General features: G+C 37.6%; 1 long non-coding RNA gene across 1 annotated transcript; it reads right to left on the bottom strand.

Moving 5' to 3' along the window:
- Positions 1-14,343: 14,343 nt before the first annotated feature.
- On the bottom strand, positions 14,344-15,961 carry LOC127106429 (uncharacterized). The gene is made up of 2 exons (XR_007795386.1): positions 15,726-15,961; positions 14,344-14,773 (listed from the first exon to the last, which is right to left on the bottom strand). It is a non-coding gene; the product is annotated as an uncharacterized LOC127106429 (long non-coding RNA).
- Positions 15,962-24,456: the final 8,495 nt, after the last annotated feature.

Below are 24,456 nucleotides of genomic sequence, written 5' to 3'. Positions count from 1 at the left end.
CTTCCATCAAGACTCGCATTGATGAGATCTCAACTTCTATAGGGAGCACTTCTTCCATGCCATAGTATAAGGAGAAAATGGTTTCCCCTTTTGAAGTATAAACAGACGTACGATATTCATGCAAAGCAAAAGGAAGCATTTCATGCCAATCTTTGTAGGTTACAACTATCTTTTGCAGGATTTTCTTGATATTCTTATTTGTCGCTTCAACAGCCCCGTTCATCTTGGGTCTGTAAGATGAAGAATTATGATGCACAATCTTGATGTTTCCACAGAGTTCTCTCATCATTTTGTTGTTTAGGTTTGAACCATTTCCAGTAATAATCTTGCTTGGAATACCGTACTGGCAGATGATTTGATTCTTGATAAATTGGACCACCACTTGTCTAGTCACATTGGTGTACGATGTTGCTTCAACCCATTTGGTGAAGTAATCAATAGCTACCAAAATGAAACGATGTTCATTTGAATCTTTGGGCTTGATCATACCAATCATGTCAATTCTCCACATAGAAATGGCCACAAAGACGAAATGACATTGAGTAGACTCGGAGGCACATACACCTTGTCTGCATAAATTTGACATTTATGACACTTCTTGACAAATTGACAGCAATCGGATTCCATTCTCAACCAATAATAATCAACTTTAAGCATATTTTTAGCCATAGAATTTCCATTGACATGAGTACCGAAGGATCCTTCATGAACTTCCTGCATTAACATGTCTGCTTCGTGTCTATCCATGCATATGAGCAAGACCATATCATAATTTCTTTTGTATAAAACATCCTCATTGAGAAAGAAGTTGTACGCCAATCTTCTCAAGGTTTTCTTACGTTTATCGGACTCCCCCGCTGGGTAATCTTGACTCTGGAGGAAACACTCGATATCATGATACCATGGTTTATTGTACACTTCCTCTTCTGTTGCAAACACATGAGCAGGTCTATCCAGACGCTTGATCGTAATTTGGGGTGCCTCATTATGGAAATTTACCTGGTACATGGAGGACAATGTGGCTAAAGCATCTGCCATTTGATTCTCCTCTCTAGGTATGTGGTGGAAATTGACTTTATCAAACAAAGGCAACAACCGCCTAGCGTAATCTTTATATGGAATCAAACATTGATGGCAAGTTTCCCATTCACCTTTGATTTGATTGATAACTAATGTTGAATCCCCAAAGACATAGAGGATCTTAATCCTGAGATCAATAGCTTATTTAAGGCCAAGGATACATGCTTCGTATTTTCCATATTATTTGTGCAATCAAAACATATCCTTGCAGTAAAAGGAATATGAGAACCTCGAGGAATGATTAGAATATCTCAAACTCTATGACCATATGCATTAGAAGATCCATCAAATACCAAACCCCATCGGGATCCAGGCCCTGGTCCTTCTTCAGGACCTAATTCATCACAATTTTTAGCTCTAATGGCCATAACATCCTCATGCGAAAAGTCAAATTGGATAGGCTGATAGTCTTCAATCGGTTGATGAACCAAATGATCTACCAACACATTTCCTTTAATAGTTTTTTGAGTATAATATTCAATGTCATATTCTGATAACAACATCTGCCAACGGGAAATTCTTCCTGTCAGCGCAGTCTTCTCAAAAATATACTTGATATGATCCATTTTTGATATCAACTAAGTAGTATGGTTCAACATGTACTACCAAAGACATAAGGCAGCCCATGCCAAGGTGTCATACCCCAAAATTTGCCCTCCCCTTTTCACCATTTCACTCAACCCGTGACTTGAGATTCATTTGCACATATCCATGTTTCACTCATGTGCATCATTCATTCATTGATACTTAATAGTTGATCACTATAGATTCAAAGCTCTATGGCTTGCAAAGTTAGGTTTTGTGTGTGGATCAAACCTTAAAGGTGTGACTTGGCTCTTCATCTGATCATAGGGGAAATGAAACCCTAATTTGCCTAATCTTTGAGATGTGGATTCAATGGGACTTTAGCATGGTACTCCTCATGTCATTCAAACACTAATTCTTGATGATTTGGTTATGGGACCCTATGGATACTCTTTGGGCCTTGTCTTGGCTATCTAAACCCTAGTTGAGGGCTCTTACATTAGAGATTTGCTTGTGAAGCATCACGATTGATTCAAAAACCTTGATTGAAGGGTATGCCTCATGAAACCCTAATCAGGGAATATTTGGTCCTAATGTACCTTGTGGCTTGACTTTTCACCTTGTCTTTGTTTGAAACCCTAATTCATTAGGAAAAGGTGTTTGACTAATATATCATGCATCATCCATCATCAAATACTCCATGTGATCATGGGAATCATCCAGTTAATCTACATGCCTACATGGTTGAGACTTCATCTGACTCAAGGCCTTATTCAGGCATCCATACATATGCTTTCTACTTGGCCATTCCTAATGCATTGTGTCATACCCCAAAAATTACCCATCATTTTTCCTAAAAAAAAAAAAAAAAAAAAACGAAAAAAAAAAAAAACGAAAAAAAAAAACGAAAAAAAAACGAAAAAATAAATAAATTAATTAATTAATTAAATAATTAAAATAAATAAATAAATAAAATATAACAAATTATTTTGGACTTGGGTCTCCCTCATTCCAAGCCCATTTACCCACGAAATTAGTCTATAAATACTGAAGTTTCAGTAGGGGGAGTTACACTTGGAGTTAGACTTGGAGTTTACACTGGGAGATTCACTGGAGAAAGAAGGAAGAGAAGCAAAACACTCTGAGGTTTCCTTGGAACAAAACCTTGAGGAAAAAGAAAGAGAGAGAACAGAGAAGGACGGATAGAAACTTTGGCATAGGAACCCTGCCTACCCGGAGAATTCAGAGTAAAGAAACCCTGAAGGCAGCCCATCTGCACCGAAGCCATCGCCGTCCAATTCCCGCTGCCTAACTTATTCCGATACTACAAGTGGTCAATCCCTTCAACCTTGAATTGGCAAACAGGTTTGCGTATCTCTATTGTTTATACTTTCAATTGGCCATATCTACATATATAATGTATCATGATTAAATGTTGATATATAATTTGCTTTCGTATGGGAATCTAAATATGCCTGAATACCCTGAATGTTTGATCATGTTATTCCTGTGATAAAATGCCATAAAATTCAAAGTTCCTAACGTGGGGCTGTTTTCAAATTCAAAATCCGTGGCCTATTCTGTTTTTTTTTATGTTTTTATCATAGCCATGCATTATTCATCCTATCCTATTTATTGTTGTGATATTTCTCCGGTGTAATCTTCGATTGCACCCTGATTTGGTGTTCTGACATGTTTCTTTTTTTGAGTTTCGTAAAGGTTCACATATCCTAGGAAAAGGTTATTGGCTAGGTATTCCACTTTATTTGTGGGATACCCTTGTGGAGTTTCACCCTAAATTAATTTTTTTAATGTATTAATTTCTAATGTATTAATTTTTTAATATATTATTTTTAATAATTTTAATGTGGAGTTTCATCCTAATTATATAATTAATTGTAAAACTTTGCCTTTGAATAAGTGATCTTGGACCTCTCTTTGTTGCCTTACGATTACGATATTACGGTCATGTCCCGCGAACGTGGGGATACCCTTAGCAAAGACCCTTCGGTTAAATCATCATAAAATAAATTATAGTCCCTCGGATGTTGCCTTCGAATATACAACTTTGTCCCTCGATGACCCTCCGATGTTGCCTACGGTTAAAAGATGATAGTCCCTTCGAATGCTAAGGTATCCTCGTAACTGTTGCCTTCAATGACCAATCGATGACCCTACGATGACCCTTTTACATCCAAAGGATAAAACTACTTATTTCTCAATAATAAGGACAGTTTTACCCTCATAAGGATAGGAAATACTCATAAAGACCTTGGGTCGGTATAACTCTTAATTGCTGGCTCACAACCTAAAACATTTTTTCACACCTCACACCTTTCAAAATACCTTCAGAAAATCACCACTTGGTATACATTCATACTAGAATCATTACCGAGTTATATTTTTCTAAACAATTTTCAAAACTAAACGAGATAATCACTTTGTATACATTCATACAAGAATCATTACAAAGTTAAATTCTCTTTTCGAAACAATTTTTCTAAACAATTCACAAACACTTTTTTTTTAAAAATGATATAAGTGATCGAGCAATTAAGAGCCCATGGATAACCATGGATACAAAGGGTGCTAACACCTTCCCTTTGTATAATGTACCTCCCGAACCCAAAATCTAAATTAAGGTCTTTCCTGTTTTTTTCCACCTTTCCTTATTGGATAAAAGAAAAGTCGGTGGCGACTCTTGCTAACCGCGACATTGCGATTAAAACCACAAAAAAGTCCAGTTCACCGTATGACAGAACTGGCGACTCTGCTGGGGATGCTAAATATTTAAAAAGAGAGGTTACCTTAAAAACAAGATCACTTATTCAATTTGTCTGATTTATTTTTAAGGGATTGCTTAGGTATGTTATGCTTGAGTGAAAGATCCTACACCCGGATCTAGTGTACCTTAGGTAAGTAGCAAGAGATCATCGCGACTGTCCGGCGTATACTGGAATGGTCAAAATGATGGCTACGGTTAATGTGGCACTTTGGATGTCCTGATGTTCCTCATGTTAGTTGAGGAAATATTTGGCATTCGCGTGGTGTCATAAAAGCATTAACCAGACCTTTAGAACCCTAATTGACTCATCCTGGCCATTAGAAAGTAGTGAGATAACTGGCTTCGGTTCCGACTGGAGTTGGTTGAGACTCGATACTACACTCTTTGAGATTGGACTTTAGGGAAGCTTCGGTCAACCACTTGGTGTTGCACTGAAGTGGACTTAAGGAAAGGTCAATGATTTGAGATCCTTCTAGAACCCGGTTACTATTCTAAGACAGGTTGAACCAACCAAACTTCAGTGGGGAGGGTATTTACCTATGAAACTCACGCAAGCCTTAAAACCTAGGAATGATTGTTGTGTGACTTGCTTGTGCTTGTTATTTATCTAACAACATGACATCATAACAACATAACATCATAACATCATGGCATTGTACTAACCATTTCAAGGATTTAGGGATTTAACTCTGCTAAAAAAAAAAAAAACAGAAAAAACAAAAACAAAAGCAAAAACAAAAGAGAAAAGAAAAAAAAGCTCTTTTTGTTAGTTTATGCAAAGTTAAATCCCGAAAGTCCTTGAAAACATTTCATACATTGCATTGCATCGCATAACAGGTATTCTAAAGGATCAGTGTTCTCACGATTTTCCTATCAAACAGATTCCAGCAGATTCAAACAGATTGAACAATGGCTCTCGAACAAACTGTCAAAGATCTCCAGGCCCAGAATGCTCAATTCCAGGAAATGATGCTGAGCTTATCTAAGGGGCAGGAAGAACTGAAAGCTCTTTTGATGGAGAAGAAGAAGGACCAGAAACCTGTGGGTTACATCAACCCGGGGAGAAGGCTTAAGGGACAGGTTACAGGAGTCAAGATTAGAATTCCGAAGGATTCAGAAGAAGAGACCGAGAATGATTCGGAAGATGAGAATCCTAATCTCGTCAATTCTGAGGACGACGATGAAGATTATGAACATGAACAGTACTCTCCGAAGGATGATAAGTACAAGTTGCTGGAAGAACGTATGCTAGCTATGGAGGGGCAGAAAGTGCCCGGTCTGGATTTCGAAAACTTGGGTCTGGTCTCTGATGTGGTCATTCCCCGCAAATTCAAGGTTCCCATTTTCACTAAGTATGATGGTGCTTCTTGTCCTCAGATGCATCTAAGGGCTTATGTGAGAAAGATTCAGCCGCACACTACTGATAAGAAACTGTGGATCCATTTCTTCCAAGAGAGTCTGTCTGGCACACAGTTAGAGTGGTATTATCAGCTTGAGAGCTCTAACATCCGCACATGGACTGATTTAGCAACAGCTTTCTACAAGCACTACCAGTATAATTCTGAGTTAGCGCCTACTCGGCTACAGCTACAAAATATGACTATGGGCTCTAAAGAAAGTTTCAAAGAATATGCTCAAAAGTGGAGAGATTTGGCTGGCAGAGTCAAACCCCCTATGACTGATCGAGAGTTAGTGGACATGTTCATGGGTACACTGACTGGCCCATTCTACAGCCATCTACTGGGAAGTTCCTCGTCAGGTTTCACTGAACTTATCTTGACAGGTGAACGGGTTGAAAGCGGCATTCGAAGTGGAAAGATACAGGCAGCTACTTCTGCAAGCATCAAAAAGTCCTATCAGGGAAAGAATGAATCAAATGCTGTGTACAGTGAGAGGAAGCATAACAAGAAGAATCGTGACCATACTGTTGGGGCAGTTACAATTGCCGCACCGCCATCTCAGAACTTCCAACGCAGACAAGACAGGTCGAGAAGACAGTTTACCAAGATCAATATGACTTTAACCCAAGCACTGTAGAGTATGTTAAAGGCTAATTTGATTACCCTCAGAGGCCCTCCTGCAAATCCCAACACTACTTCTCCTCGTTATAATCCCAACGCCAGGTGTGCCTATCACTCCGATAGCCCCGGGCATGATACGAATGATTCCTGGTTGTTGAAGAACAAGATTCAGGATATGATCGACGCTGGAGAAATTGAATTTGATCCTCCGGCGACCCCCAATGTCATCACAGCACCTATGCCTAATCATGACCAGAATGTTAATGTTGTGGACGACAATTCTCACGTTACTGACGTTGCTGATTTAGCATCTCCTCTCCTGATCGTTAAGAAGAATTTATTGCAAGCTGGTTTATTTCCAGGTTGTGCTGAAGATTGCGATCTCTGTGTACTCCGACCCAATGATTGTTTGAAGTTGAAGAACGGCATTCAACGGCTGATGGATGATCGTACGATTCTATTTGAAAGGGTTCCTAAGGTGGACAACTCTATTGAAGAGGTATCTGTGATTGCTAGGTCCAAAGCTCCAGTGAAGATTACCGCTACTAGAGTGCCTGTGAAGATTACCGCTGAGCCCAAAGTGGCTCCCCTGATTATTACCGCACCTGGCCCCGTGCCATATTCCTCCAGCAAAGCTATTCCGTGGAGCTATGGAGGCGACGTTTACATCCATGGCATAAAGCAAGTTGGTAGTTCTGCTAATCCTAATGATATTGTGGGGACTAGTAAAGTTACTCGAAGTGGAAGGATCTACTCCCCAGAAATCTCACCTCCCGCTCCCGAAATTCGAGGAAAAAGACCAGTCAATCCTCCTCAGTCAGAGACATCGGTCGAAGTTACTTCTGAAGATGTTGCCAAACAGGAAATGGAAGAGATGCTGAAAATCATCCGTAAGAGCGATTTTGATGTAGTGGAACAATTGGGGCATACTCCGTCTAAAATCTCAATGTTGTCCTTGTTATTATCCTCTGAATCCCATGCCAATGCATTGATGAAATTCTTGAAGACCGCTCATGTGCCTCAAGAAACATCCGTCGATCAATTCGAACATTATGTTGCTAATTTGACTGTTGACAATGGCCTAGGCTTTTCCGATGCTGACCTGACGCCAGCAGGAAAGAATCACAATAAAGCTCTGCATATCTCCATCGAGTGTGAGGGGATCACCCTGGCTCACGTGTTGATCGACAACGGCTCTTCCTTGAATGTGCTCCCGAAAGCTGTACTCGATAAATTTGACTACAAAGGCATTGAACTGAAACCTAGTGATGTTGTGGTGCGTGCTTACGATGGTGCGAAGAGTGTTGTCTATGGTGAAGTGGTTCTCCCTATCAAGATAGGACCTCAAGTCTTCAACACTACCTTTCACGTGATGGACATTCGTCCCGCCTACTCCTGCTTGTTGGGGCGCCCTTGGATCCATGGGGCAGGTGCGGTAGCTTCGTCGCTTCATCAAAAGCTGAAGTATCCAATAGCAGGCATGGTTGTCACTGTATGTGGAGAAGAAGAGTATATTGTCAGTAGTGTGCAAGCCTTCAAATACGTCGAGATGGATGGTGAATTCTTTGAGACTCCTTCTCAGTCATTTGAAGTGTCCACCCAGTCCTGTCCTTAAGCCAACTCCCCTTGTGCCCAAGGTTGTTCGTGCTCCCCCTGTCATGATCTCTCTGAAAGATGCTCAAGCCGCGATTGAAAATGGTGATCGTGCTGGTTGGGGTCAACTGATCAATGTACCGTACAAGTCTGATAAAGCTGGCCTGGGGTTTAACTCTGGAAAGATAGTCAAAAATCAGATTAATGCTATGGAAGATGCTGATAGTGATTGCGACTTGGATAGCTGGATTTTCCCAACAATTGGTGACGGACTCAACAATTGGAAGACTGAAGACATTATCCCGATTTCCTTTAGTCAGGAGTAATTGTTATTGTTTATTCTAGAATTGCAAATTTTAATTTTCTTTTACAATCAAACTTCTTAAAGCATTGTGTCTATGCCCGAGGCACAATGGCTAATTTGTTAGGGGTTTGTCATTTTCATAAGCATATTCATATTCAATAGATCAATGGACTTTTTGCATTCAAATATTGCGCTCTTTATCTTTCCTGTCATTTTTCAAACAAGCTATGTTTCTTGCACACACTCACGTAACAATTTGCCGATCCATATCCACTCTGGATCCTGTTGGTAATGACTCTGCTACTGTTCATTATGACTTTGAAAATCCGATCTACCAAGCCGAGGATGGAAGCGAGGAAGATTGTGAAGTCCCTGGAGAACTTGCCCGACTACTGCAAGAAGAAAAGACTATACAGCCGCATGAGGAATCAATTGAAATTGTAAATCTGGGTACTGAAATAAACAAGAAAGAAGTCAGAGGTTTCTTGGGGCACTCGAATTACATTGCCCGATTCATTCCACACTTGACTGCTACCTGCAAACCCATCTTCAAATTACTGAGACAAAATCAAGAGATGGTATGGAATGATGAATGCCAAGAAGCTTATGACAAAATCAGGAAATATCGCCAAGAACCTCCAGTTCCGATGCCACCAGTTGAAGGAAGACCTTTAATTACGTATTTGACCGTGTTAGAAAATTCAATGAGGTGTGTTGGGGCAACATGACGAGTCTGGTCGAAAAGAGCATGCCATATACTGCCTTAGCAAAAGGTACCGACTGTGAAACAAGATACTCACAGCCCGAGAAAGCTTGTTGTGCTTTGGCCTGGGCTGCTCGCCGACTAAGACAGTATATGTTGAATCATACCACCTTATTGACTTCTAAGATGGATTCTATCAAATACCTATTTGAGAAACCTGCTGTCTCCTGAAAGAGTTATCACCGACAATGGTACTAATTTGAACAACAAGATGATTACTGAACTCTACACGCAGTTCAAAATAAAACACCATAACTCTTCTCCGTACCGGCCAAAGATGAACGGCGCCGTGGGGACTGCTAACAATATCAAGAAGGTCATGCAAGAAATGACAGTAACATACAAAGACTGGCATGAGATGTTACCTTTTACTCTTTACGGTTATCGCACTTCAGTGCGCACTACGACAGGGGCAACTCCGTTCTCTTTAGTCTATGGAATGGAAGCCATCTTACTAGTGGAAGTTCAGATTCCCTCTCTAAGAATCATGAAAGAGGCGGGCTTAGATGAAGATGAATGGATTCAGACTCGACTCGATCAGATAAATCTGATTGATGAGAAGAGACTTGCGGCTGTTTGTCATGGGCAGATATATCAGAAATGCATGACCCAGGCATTTAACAAAAGAGTTAAGAGACAGGTGTACCAACTTGGCGACTTGGTAATCAAACGCATCATCCTACCACAAACTGACCCCAGAGGCAAATGGACTCCCACATACGAAGGGCCATTTGTGGTTAAGAAGGTATTCTCTGGTGGAGCCATGATACTCGCTACTATGGATGGTGAAGACTTCCCACATCCCGTGAACGCGGACATAGTTAAAAAATACTACGCATAAAAGAGACCCGCTAGATCGACGTATCTAGGCAAAAGTAAGGGCATCCCGGCGAACCAAAAGGGTTCGGGCAAAAATTAGGGATATATAAAAAAAAATGTACACCCGGCAAGTCGAAAACCTGAAAAGGCGGCTTGGGCAAAAAGGGGTATCCTGGTGGACTGAAAACCTGAAAAGGCGGTCCAGGCAAAAATTAGGGATTAAAGCGTATGACTATGTCCCGTTCTCAGTCAACTTTCATCCAAGTTCGAGGGACTGACCAAGCCAATCACTTCTATCCGACAGCAAGGGATGAGATGCTCGAAGACATAATGACAGTAGTAGGCTTAAAATCAATAGGACTTCTTCCACATAGCTTTCTCTTTGTTTTCGACAATTTCCTCTTACTAGGATTTCTGTCTCCTTGTACACAAATTGCCTGTTTATAGGTCTCCTTTCAAAATCAATACAACCCTCTTTCAAAAAAAAAGATGCTTTTGTTTTTACTTTTCTGTTTTGGTTGCGTAAATGTCCATTGATTTAATTTGAATTAATATGTGCATTTGAATATGACTGATGTTTACCAAAAATACATGCATAGAATAGCAATAGCAATTACTACCCGACTTCAGGATCAAGGAAAAGGTCTAATCATGCTTCCAATGAATCCGCTACCAATTCTCTTCCCCAGCAAGCCTGTTTTTTTCTTCAGAAAATGGCAGTATCCCCAGGCACAGCCAGTTACTCCCCAACAGAGGTCGACGTCACCAGACAGATTGATCATCTCATCCATCCCCAGCCAGGCTCTGTTGAATATTTCCACCATCAGACAGAAATCAAGCATCCCCAGCCGAGAAAGGGTCATCGACACAAATGTCTCAAATCAGTAGATGGGGATTTATTTTCCCCAGTAGAGTCCCCAAGCAGAACTTCTCATACGCATAACTCATTCATTACATCCTTTCACAGCATACGCATGCATACAACATTCACATTTATTTTAGCATAACACGAAACATCTCATGCATCATGACATAGCATGAAGCTAACTTTTTCTTTGCAGGTTAATTATCCTCCTGATATAGTCAAAGTAGAAGGTTCATTCAGACAGACACCTTTATCAATCACATGCAAGATTCAGATACATATTTCAAATACAGTTCATGGGAACATTCATTCTGACAACACTTCGATATCCTCCTAACGATGGCATCTTTAAGCCCATCCCAGACATTTATTGCAAGTACAACATATACAGGTTATCAGATACAGCCTAACGTACGGTTCATTCTGATTCAGCCCAACATATGACTTCTTCAGCAACTCCAATGCGGTCTAACGTACGACCCATTTGGACCTTCAAATCCTCAGATGCTGCCTAGCGTACGGTACATTCAGGGGTGTAGTCTAGCGTACGACTACTTTCTTCTTCGGATACAGCCTAACGTACGGCTCATTCTGCAACTCAGATACGATCTAGCGTACGATCCATTCTGAACTCCAGCAACTCCAACGCGGTCTAACGTACGACCCGTTTGGATCTTACAACCCTCAGATGCTACCTAACGTACGGTACATTTCTGAAGTGTAGTCTGGCGTACGACTACCGCTTTCATCATCAGATGCGGCCTAACAGACGACTCATTCTGCGACGGTCTAACGTACGACCCGTTCAGATGTCCATCCCCTCAAATGCTACCTAACATACGGTACATTTCTGAAGTGTAGTCTAACGTACGACTACCCCTTTCGTCATCAGATTCAGCCTAACGTACGACTCATTCTACAACTCAGATACGATCTAGCGTATGGTCCATTCTGACCCTTTATCCCCAACAGCATATGACACACTCCGACTCCCCAGCGAAGTCGGCAGCCTAATGGATGACTCATTATACGGTCTAACGTACGACCCAGTGTGGCACCCATGTCTTCAAATTGGCCTAATATACGGCGCGATCTGAAGCTTTCGTCATCAAACCTCCCGGATGGCATCTTTAAGCCCATCTCCATCAAGACCAACTGTCGATTCTCAAGTGCAAATTTTTGGGGCATTCTAGTGTTCAATAATCTTCCACCTCCAGACCACGAATGGCATACACGCCATCCTAACTCTCTCGGTTCAAGAATATTGAACAGGGGCAGCTGTCATACCCCAAAAATTACCCATCATTTTTCCTAAAAAAAAAAAAAAAAAAAAAAAAAAAAAAAAAAAAAAAAAAAAAAAAGAACGAAAAAAAAAAAAAAAAATTTAATTAATTAATTAATTAATTAATTAAATAATTAAAATAAATAAATAAATAAAATATAACAAATTATTTTGGACTTGGGTCTCCCTCATTCCAAGCCCATTACCCACGAAATTAGTCTATAAATACTGAAGTTTCAGTAGGGGGAGTTACACTTGGAGTTAGACTTGGAGTTTACACTGGGAGATTCACTGGAGAAAGAAGGAAGAGAAGCAAAACACTCTGAGGTTTCCTTGGAACAAAACCTTGAGGAAAAAGAAAGAGAGAGAACAGAGAATGACGGATAGAAACTTTGGCATAGGAACCCTGCCTACCCGGAGAATTCAGAGTAAAGAAACCCTGAAGGCAGCCCATCTGCACCGAAGCCATCGCCGTCCAATTCCCGCTGCCTAACTTATTCCGATACTACAAGTGGTCAATCCCTTCAACCTTGAATTGGCAAACAGGTTTGCGTATCTCTATTGTTTATACTTTCAATTGGCCATATCTACATATATAATGTATCATGATTAAATGTTGATATATAATTTGCTTTCGTATGGGAATCTAAATATGCCTGAATACCCTGAATGTTTGATCATCTTATTCCTGTGATAAAATGCCATAAAATTCAAAGTTCCTAACGTGGGGCTGTTTTCAAATTCAAAAACCGTGGCCTATTCTGTTTTTTTTTATGTTTTTATCATAGCCATGCATTATTCATCCTATCCTATTTATTGTTGTGATATTTCTCCGGTGTAATCTTCGATTGCACCCTGATTTGGTGTTCTGACATGTTTCTTTTTTTGAGCTTCGTAAAGGTTCACATATCCTAGGAAAAGGTTATTGGCTAGGTATTCCACTTTATTTGTGGGATACCCTTGTGGAGTTTCACCCTAAATTAATTTTTTTAATGTATTAATTTCTAATGTATTAATTTTTTAATATATTATTTTTAATAATTTTAATGTGGAGTTTCATCCTAATTATATAATTAATTGTAAAACTTTGCCTTTGAATAAGTGATCTTGGACCTCTCTTTGTTGCCTTACGATTACGATATTACGGTCATGTCCCGCGAACGTGGGGATACCCTTAGCAAAGACCCTTCGGTTAAATCATCATAAAATAAATTATAGTCCCTCGGATGTTGCCTTCGAATATACAACTTTGTCCCTCGATGACCCTCCGATGTTGCCTACGGTTAAAAGATGATAGTCCCTTCGAATGCTAAGGTATCCTCGTAACTGTTGCCTTCAATGACCAATCGATGACCCTACGATGACCCTTTTACATCCAAAGGATAAAACTACTTATTTCTCAATAATAAGGACAGTTTTACCCTCATAAGGATAGGAAATACTCATAAAGACCTTGGGTCGGTATAACTCTTAATTGCTGGCTCACAACCTAAAACATTTTTTCACACCTCACACCTTTCAAAATACCTTCAGAAAATCACCACTTGGTATACATTCATACTAGAATCATTACCGAGTTATATTTTTCTAAACAATTTTCAAAACTAAACGAGATAATCACTTTGTATACATTCATACAAGAATCATTACAAAGTTAAATTCTCTTTTCGAAACAATTTTTCTAAACAATTCACAAACACTTTTTTTTTAAAAATGATATAAGTGATTGAGCAATTAAGAGCCCATGGATAACCATGGATACAAAGGGTGCTAACACCTTCCCTTTGTATAATGTACCTCCCGAACCCAAAATCTAAATTAAGGTCTTTCCTGTTCTTTTCCACCTTTCCTTATTGGATAAAAGAAAAGTCGGTGACGACTCTTGCTAACCGCGACATTGCGATTAAAACCACAAAAAAGTCCAGTTCACCGTATGACACATTGGTTTTAGGCCCAAGGTGCTTTCAAATTCAGAGGTCCATGGTCATTGATTCATGATTGCATTGGTTCTTAATCTTTTGGTCCATTGTGCTTCATTGTCCTATTATGACTCATTGTGCATTGCAAACTATTAACCCTTGGCCCATCCCTTTGTTCTAGTCCATTTAATCCTTGATTTATCATGCATGATCCAAATGTTCTCAAGGGGCATTAATTCATTTACTTCTAGTCATGGATTAAACTTGGTTTTTAGATGAAATCCATTCAAAGAATCAAATTGTTTACATACAATCATGGAGCATTTCATCCTAATATTGGTCATTCATTCTTAAAATAGTATAAACATGTCCATTACAAAATAAAAATAAAGAAAATTTATATTTTTACAAATGTTGACTTTTGGTCAACTGTTGATTTTTTTGGTCAATCAGTTGGCCAGTGTCAACCATCATCTTTTTTCCTAAACCCAATACTAATTACATCACATCTTCATTTTTACATTATTTCATAAGCTTCCATCATCACATTGGCTTCCTAAGCAAGGAAGCTCATTCTTTGTACTTCACTTGGCCATGCCTTGCTCATGCTTATTGTCTTGCCTAACCAAAGTCTTGTCTTGGCACAAACCAAGGAAAACATGCACTCAATCATAAGCAATATGTACATTAGCCCACATGTATCCAATGCACCCATGTAAACTCATATCGATGCACTCATTCAAAGGCATGGACATAGCATAAATGCATACATACCAAACTCACAAACAACCTGCACTTAACCATTGCATTTTTTCACCTATACCATGGAATCAAAGTTAATAAAATATCCAAAACAAGTGACATTATAATTGTTTCTAAAATTCAATTTGCAAGCAATCATGGTTTTGATCACTAACAGTCAGTAGCAGTAAAACAAGTGTAATGGATTAACAGAACAATGCATTAAAATATTTTGTAGTCCATTTTCAACAAGTTTCCAAAAACAGTTCATAGATTAGCAATAGATAACATCACCAATTTAGGCATTCAACCAAATTCATCTAACATTTTAAATATTGCAAGCATGGAAATTTTGCAGCAGCATACAACACACTTACATGGCTGCAACGCAACATTCATCACTAACATTGTTTCAGCAAAGCTGCAATGTGAATGCATCATAGCAGTTCATCCGATTTGACATTAACTGCTAATTGCTTAATAATTGAACTAACCAATTGACAATTAACCTACTACTAACATGCACGTCCAAATTAACAGTTTCACTTAACTGCATCCACTAACTGAACCGAAATCTAACCGAAGATCAAGTTGACTTGCAGAAAATTGAACTTAATCATGATTGTCACACTTCAGCTCAGTCGCTAACAGAAGTCTAACCGAGTTAACAAATCATAACAATTTCCTCCATGAAATTCATTAACAGTCACAGTTGCCCTAACATCTCTTAACTAACTGCCCAACCTGACCAATTCGGTTAGCTCCTCCGTCTCTATAAATCCCTCACTTCACTCTTCATTCAGAAAACGTTTCACAGATTCATTCAACCCTTCAAATCACACGAATCTAGAGATTTCACTCTCCAATTAGAATCACCCTCTCATCACCATCACTCTCCTATCCCAATTCTCTCGTCACTCTACATAAGTTTCAATCTCGCATACACACAGTGGAAGAAAGATAAAGTTGAAGAAGAAGTATAAGAACGAGTACTCAGATTCGAAGAAGAAGTTTTCAGAGGAATGTACCTGATATTCCAGTGACCTGCATCGGGTTTGTGTGCAATTCACTACGGTTTTAATGTTAGGAGAAGAATTAGTAAAAATGAGTGTTAGATTTAGGGTCAAGACATTAAAGCGAGTAGTTTGGTGCTTAGAGTTGGTGGTTTAGGCTCCTCCGCCGCCGGTGGAGAATTTCGGTGTGTCGGAGGAGAGCTTTTCAGATGAAGAGGGAATTTTTCATTTGAACTTGAAAGCTTTGACATGTGAAACATGTGCATGATCAGACGCATTAGTCCCCTCGCGTTTGGGCTGGCTTTTCACCCAAAGCCTATTGTTCCCTGCTATCCACACCACCTGCAATGGTTGCACCTCCTCATTTTGAGTTGAGTTTCGTTTGGGCCTTTGACCCAGGGCCCAAGCGCATTTCTGATTTGCATACCCGTGTTTCAGGGCATGTACTCCCCTTCGGGCCCATTTTTGTTATTTGTTTTTGTGATTTTATTGTTAATTGTTTTTTAGCCTTTTTAACTTTTGTTAATTAGTCTAATTAGGGAATTTTAATTAGGATTAACTTGATTATATTTTAGAATTTAATTAGAATTAGAATTTTAATGTATTAGAATTAATTGTTTTAGTTAGAAAATTAGAGATAATTAGAATAACTAATTTTAAATAGATTTTTATTTTAGAATTAATTTCCAAATTGATCACCCATGTAAATTGACTCTTTCAACCATAGGATTCAGTGATAGAACATCATGTTCCCTTAGATTAGGGCTTGATTTAAATTAATTGATCATGTTTAATCATTGTTTTTCATGTGATATTTTATAGATTATTAATTTGATCCTAATGTTGCATGAACCCCTAGCTTAGGGTTTATACATATCATTTGATTAACCTTTAGATGATTTGTACATGATTAACCATTAAATCAACCCCATTGATTCAAGTTGATCAAAAGAAATTTTGATTAACTAAATCCTTTGATTTGTGTATAATCCCACAGTCTATTCAAGTGATCAGAAGTCCTTTGATCACTTGATAGGACTAATTCATGTAATGTTGTGGATATCAAAGCCTCGAGTTCATACTGTTATGTAAGGCATCCCCGGACAAATCAAGCAGTGGATTATACAAAGCATATCAAAGGTGTTTCTTCAAGAGCTTTTCAATCAAGATTTAAATTGTGTGACATGAGCCTTAAGAAATAGAGAATGAATGGGAGTGGAGAATTCCATTAACTCATTCTGAATATCTTTGGGTATGGGATGAATGAACCAGTTGCTCATCATATTCACCTCTACTCATAGACTTTTGCATGATTTGAATCAAATGATTGTCAAGTCTCTCTTCACAAGCAACAATGCAACAATCAAAAGCCTTTATCGGTAACTTATCAATCATGATTCAAGTTGTATATCATGAGTCTTAAGTAACAAAGAATGATGAGAGTGGAGCATTCATATCTTTGTCTAGGGTATCCTTGGGTACGGGAGGAATGACCCAGTTACTCAAGGTATTCGCCTTTGTTCATAGACTTTAATGCAATTCGAATCAAATGATTAAAAAGTCTTCATTATAAGGAGAAACAAGGATTCTTCCTCAGCAACTTGAAATTTATGATGAGAATCACATGCCATGATCCTTAAGTAGTAAAGAATGAATGAGAGTGGAGAACTCTATTAACTCATTCTGAATATCTTTGGGTACGGGACGAATGACCCAGTTCCTCATCGTATTCGCCTTTAATCATAGACTTTAGTATGGTTCATATCAAATGACTGCCGAGTCTCCTTCATCTTTTATTATCATTTATCATTTCTCTTGCCTCAGTCTCTTGTTGTCTTTGTTTCGGTCAGAATGAGTCGAACTACGGTGCTCTGAATTTCTCATTGCACAGTGAGAATACGTAGGCACGAGGATTCATATTCTCCGTGAGCTACCTTATTTATTATTCTTCATCAATCAATACCATCTTTTTAAAACCAAATACTTTCTCCCTTTGGATTACATACATATCCTTTTAGGGAAATTCCAGTGCCTACCTTGTGAACCAAGAGATGTTTTCCTTGAAGCGAAACACCTAATTCCTTTGTTTTTGGTTATGACAATACAATGGTATGATTCATATGGCCCCCCATATCTTAGTATGTACCTTCTTTACTCTTTGCTTCAGAGTTTATTCCTTCATGGATTCAATATACCATTCTTTGGTTTCAAATTGCTTGTTCCTTATAGTGATATATTGTTCCTTGTACTAATAATCATTTTACTTTGGGTTTCATACCTGCCTTAATTCTAAATATCTAATTCCTTTATTTTTGGTCATGACAATACAGTGGTATGATGCCTCTGGCCCCCCACATCTTAGTATGTACCTCGTTTACTCTTTGGTTCAAAGTTCATTTTCCTTTATGGTTTCCCATGCTATCATTCTTTTGGTGTAAGTTATACTTTTCATCACTCTCTCTTCTCTTTGTTTTCTGGGTTCCATGAACTACGGAGCTCTGACTTTCTCATTCCACAGTGAGAATACGTAGGCACGAAGATGTGAATCCTAGGCGAGCACATTCCTATCTATTCCCCCTTCTCCTGCCCTAAGGTTCCACTCATATCTTTTATGATCCATCATCTATATTCAACCATAACCATTCCTCAGTGACATACTGTCTTTCTTTGGAACCAAATACTATTTTCTTTGGAATTCCATATATACCATTTTAGGACAATTGTCCACCTTTGTGCCAAGCGATGTTTTACTTGATGCCAAACACTTAATTCCTTGTTTTCGGTTATGACAATGCAATTGTATGATGCTTATGGCCCCCCACATGTTAGTATGTACCACCTTTACTATGTGGTTTCAAATACCATTTCTCTTATGGATTCCAATAATACTCTTACCTTTGGTTCCAAATTATACCCTTCTGCCACTTTTACCCAATCTTTCAGTTTCCTTCTACTTTGGTTATCATTCTCTATCACTCCATTCATCATTCCCTACATTCATTCATACCTACTACCTTCATTCACTTCATGTGATATAATCTCTTTCTTTGAGCCAAATACACTATTTCTTTGAGCTTTATCCAGTGTCTGCCTTTGAATCGAGAGATGTTTGCCTTGATGCCAAACACTTAATTCTCTTTATTTTCAGTTGTACCATATAGTGGTTACATGCCTCAGGCTCCCCACATAATGGTTAATTCCAACTTTCCTCTTGGGTTCATATTTAATCCCTTTTTGGAGTCAAACCATATAATCCTTTGGTTCAAACCATATTTGTTATCACACTTCTGTCACCTCCCACCATTAGTTCTATAAACTACATAACTCTAAATTCCTTATTTCACTGTAGGAATATGTAGGCATGATGGTCCTAATCCTCTCTGAGCACTCTATCTATTATTTTCTTTTTCCCTTATTCTTTTGCGAGTAATCCTTAGACAACACCCATTCGAGCATAGAACAATCAAAAAGGTCCCTGTTGTGTACAACGTATGTGAGGGATGCTAATACCTTCCCCTTGCATAAATGACTTCCTTACCCAGTTATCTCTTTCCCCCGGGTTTTATCGGTGTTTTTCGTTTCCTTCGGGAATAAATAAAGTTCGATGGCGACTCTGTTGTATGTTCGAGCGTGCAATGTGTTCGGGTATATTTTCGCTAGCTTCACAAAGCACAACAAGTTTTCTCAAGAGAAGAATATCAGGATTCATAATTTATGAATTTCTTACTCAGGTAATAAATAGCATGCTCTTTCCTACCTGTCTCGTCCTGTTGTCTGAGGGCATAACCCATCGATCCTTCCAAGACTGTTAAATACATAATCAGAGGCTTCCCTTCCATTGGAGGGATCAAAATAGGAGGCTCAAGCAAGTAACCTTTGATACTATTAAAATCCTTCTAACAATCTTCATTACATACAATACTTTGATCTTTATGAAGCAACTTGAAGATTGGCTCACAAGTGGCAGTCAAGTGAGAAATGAACATGGAAATATAATTTAAACGTCCGAGAAATCCTCTGACTTGATTTTCTGTTCTGGGTGCAGGCATATCTCGAACAACCCTGACTTTATCTATATCCACTTCTATACCTTTCTGACTGACGATGAAACCCAAAAGCTTCCCGGAACGAACACTGAAAGTGAATTTATTTGGATTCAAATGGAGTATGAATTTTCTCAAACGCTGGAACAAATTCAACAAGTATTCTATATGATCTTCCTTAGTCTTAGACTTGGAAATCATATCATCAATATATACCTCGATTTATTTATGCATCATGTCATGGAATAGGGTAGTCATAGCCCTCTGATACGTAGCACTAATGTTCTTCAAGCCGAAGGGCATCACTCTGTAGTAGAATATTCCCCAAGGGGTGATAAACGTTGTTTTTTCCACGTCCTCAAGTGCCATTTTAATTTGATTATACCCGAAAAAGCCATCCATAAAGGAGAAAACATTAAACTTAGTTGTATTGTCTACTAACATGTCAATATGTGATAGAGGAAAATAATCTTTTGGACTTGCCTTATTCAGATCTCTATAATCTACACACATTCTAACTTTTGCGTCTTTCTTTGGAACTGACACAATATTGTCCACCCATTAAAGATAAATAGATGTGACAAGAAAATCAGCAGCAATTTGTTTATGCACTTCTCCTCTAATCTTGACAGTCATATCAGGATGAGTTCTTCTTAACTTTTGCTTCACTGGCGAGCATTCTGGTTTAAGAGGCAGTCGATCTTCTACACTATCAGTATCCAATCCTGGCATATCTTTGATACGACCAAGAAAATACATAAACATACTCTTTCAACAGCTTTACCAACCTTTTCTTGACATCTTCACCAAGCAGTACCCCAATCTTGATTTCTCTCTTGTTCTCTTTAGAACCTAAGTTGATCAGTTCGACATGCTATTTATATGGATGAATAGTCTTCTCCTCGTGCTCAAGCAACCTAGTAATTTCTTCTGGAATATCATCGTCTTCCTCACTTTCTTATTCTGATTCATATACAAGGAATTAAAAGTTGGGAGAGGGCACATGGTCATTGTTTTCAATGGGTTTATTGTTCATTAATCTGCACATGATTTATGCTTTGCTTTAGAAAACAGATAAATTTGAAAGTGATATGCAAGCATTGAAATTGTTTTTAACAGTCTTTTTAGTTACCATTTTCCAGAAAAAATGCAAAAAGAAAAACACATTGGATAAGAAAACATATTTTATTAATGATCTTAAAAACAAAGGGCGCCCGAACAATGTCACTTTCACCTTGGGCAGAGTGAAAGTAATTATTGGAAAAAAACAAAACAAATTACTCTGACAAATGAACGACACTAGGAACATCCACAATAGTCTAATTTTGACTAATCTCTCCATGCGTCACAAAGCAAAACCATTCTGGATTTGAATCTCCTCCACTAATGGCAGCAACGACTTGATCTCTAGGGTGGATGAAACCAACACTATGGAACACCTCTTAGATAGGTATGATAACAACTTCATGCTTCAACGCTCTTCTAGTTGTATATGGTGAGAACCCTAAACCAACTATGTTCTTATTCTCGAGAAGCTTAATAATATGTCCCCAATATTCTTCTTGACCGCTCTTCACGATCTGCTGCTCATCTTTCAACGAAGCAATAGATGCCCCACTCTTCTGAATAGCATTAACTATATCAAGGGCTTGGAACTGAGTCCCAACAGCCTCCTCATCTGCATCTATATATCGAAAAGAAGACAGGTGACTGATAAGCAAGGCCTGCTCACCGTAAATGATTACCAGCTTATCATTTTTAACAAACTTGAGTCTCTGATGAAAAGTTCACGTTACTGCCCCAACATCATGTATCCATGTTCTTCCCAATAAACAACTATACGCCTTTGCTCCCTTTTCACCTGATTTTTTAGTAAGTCCAATTTCTTCACACTTAGCTATTTTTTCCTCATCCTTTGGTCTTTCTTCTTCATTTGTTTCTCCTCTTTAACTTGTTTTGATCTGTTTCTTTGGCCGAATTCATGCAATAGCGGATTGTCATCAAACAATCTCTCCTACCTTATAATTCCAACAAAAACAGCAAAAATAAGTTTCAATGTCCTCCTTCAAGCCTTAACTCTCCACTCTTGTTTCTCTAAACTCCTTCTTTTCACATACTGACAAAAAAGTTCTCTAAACCTAATTTCTCTAAATTTTAGAATATATAATATTCTAATTAATTCCTCTTAATTAACTTTTGGCCCAACTAACCAAAACTATTCATTACTAACCATCTATTTCCATTATTCTCACTTTTTACCCAATTCCTCATATTCTTTCAAATTCTAATAATATAATTAATTTAATTCCCACCAAACTAATTAAATTAGCATAAATTATCACAAATGTCAACACCGGCCAAACACGTCACAACTCAAATATAAATCATTATTCAAATAATTTACTCAATTAAACCAAATAAATAATTAAATAAATGATGAATAAAATAGGGGTGTTACACACACCAGACTCACTTATATTAACTCATCTTAACATCAATTCATCATTAATTCATTCATTTACACAATTAACCGCTCGTTTGTTACCGTTAACTAATATCCTCTTAATACATCACTATGGGGTAGTCGTACGCGTTAGCTTTCCAACTCTTCAAATCTCACCTCATTTGGATTTATGAAACTAAACTTATGGCAAAAACAATTGGATAAAATAATATGTTTCAGCTCAACAATTTTTCAAAAATTGACTAGCATCAATTGGTTGATATCTGGGTGCAATAGATTCAAATTAATCCCTATTACATTCTATCTTTTCAATATTTTACATTTTGGCTAAGAGCAATTGATTTATTCAGGAAATTAATCGATTGACATGGTTCAATTTTTTCAATTTTTTCTAATTTTATACGATTGGATATTAATCGATTGACATCACCCCAAATTCCAAAAAATTCCAGTTTTTCAATTGTTAACTTCATCTTCCCCATTCCCTATCCCTGACACATCAAACTAACTCTCATTAACATTTAAACACACCCTACCAAGAATTTAATAGCACATAACAATCTCATCACAATTAAACATATTATAGTGCACATATTAAATCATGATCGTAGCAATTAGACACATAATTTATTCATCACTTTCATCAAATTCATGTTTATGTTCAAAACTTAAATATTCCAACAATGTCATAAAATCACATACTCATAAGCAAAACAATACACACACGAATTTGATCATGAAAATCAGATAATATCACATCCTATTATCAATTTTTAGATCACCATACACCAACAACAAATCATGATAAGTTTCACATAATCCTTAAAGAGAGTAAAGGTCTCTCTTATCTATCATTTCATGCCAAATACCCATATAGAAGCTCTTTCTCCTGCCTTACATCGGATTCCCTTCAAAATTCTGAATTTGGTCGATGGTTTATTCTTCCCTCTACAAGCCATAGCCTCCCCTTTTTCTCCAAACGCTCTATTTCACGTATTAACTCTTCAAAAGTCCCACTAACCCCTTTTTATCTCTAAAACCCTAATTTTATTTCTTAATAATTATACTTAGGCCCAATTTATCTCATAATTTTCACCACGTCCCTAATTTCTCCTTATTTCTTATCTTCTATTCAAAAAACTCTTTTCTTATTTGTTTTAGTTAATTAATTAAAAAAATAACCAATTCAAATTATTTACAATTAAATTAATTATTTTAATCCTTTTAATCTTTTTATCACCCCACCAATGCTCTCACTACACCCTCATACACCACATACACATACAACTCAATTAAAATCATACCATATACTGATTAATTAAACAAAACACAATTTATTTGATTAAATAAATTAATCAATTTTTGGGGTGTTACACTATGCGCCTCAAGTGTGAGGCAGTAGATAGTTAGTTGGAATATTGAGTTTTCTTATGGAGAATTCCACAGTTCTCTTCTCATGTCTTAAAAATAACGGTGATGGCAATTTATCCTTGAACCACTTGTTACTTTGTCCATTCTTTCATCACAGTTTAACAAAATTTATCAATTCCAAAAAAAAATTGTAACTTGGCCTAGATAATTACTTGGTGAACACATCCCACAAATTACCTTTCGAAGCAACATTCTCCATTACAATTTCCTTGAAATCGATTAGACCTCTAATTAAGTGCAAATAGTTGTCTACATGTTTTGTTCTTCAATGGTGAAATTGATGATTAGAAAACAGATCCCCCATTATAAATTATAACTAAATGACTTCTTGACCTTTCAAATAAGGAAATATACTCCACTTGATTTGTTGATAAATTAAATACTAATTGTTGACATGTTTTTCCACTTATAGTCCTCCATTCAACGTAAAAATGAAATCTAACAAGAATTTTTTAGTGTCAATAATTCCCACATATTTTGCATTGAAAAATCTATCAAAAGTGTATTTATTTTGAGATGACTTTGTGTACTTCATACCATCCATCAATGAGCCATTCAAATATCTCAACACCCATTCAAATCTTTCCAACGAACTTGAACCAAATAATAAATTGACATACTATGCTAATTTCACAAGATTATTTTGGTCTACTACAAACCATAACATACATAATGCTCATAAAACCACTTGCATAGGGAGTAGTCTTCATTATATTCTTTTAATCCTCCGATTGAGGATGTTGCACTACTAAAGTTTAGTTTGATGACCCAAATGAATGATGTTGGTTTTACCATAAATAATTCTAAA

Source organism: Lathyrus oleraceus, chromosome 7, assembly GCF_024323335.1.
Source record: "Lathyrus oleraceus cultivar Zhongwan6 chromosome 7, CAAS_Psat_ZW6_1.0, whole genome shotgun sequence".
Classification (NCBI taxonomy): Eukaryota; Viridiplantae; Streptophyta; class Magnoliopsida; order Fabales; family Fabaceae; genus Lathyrus; species Lathyrus oleraceus.
This window is presented reverse-complemented; position numbering and strand designations above follow the sequence as displayed.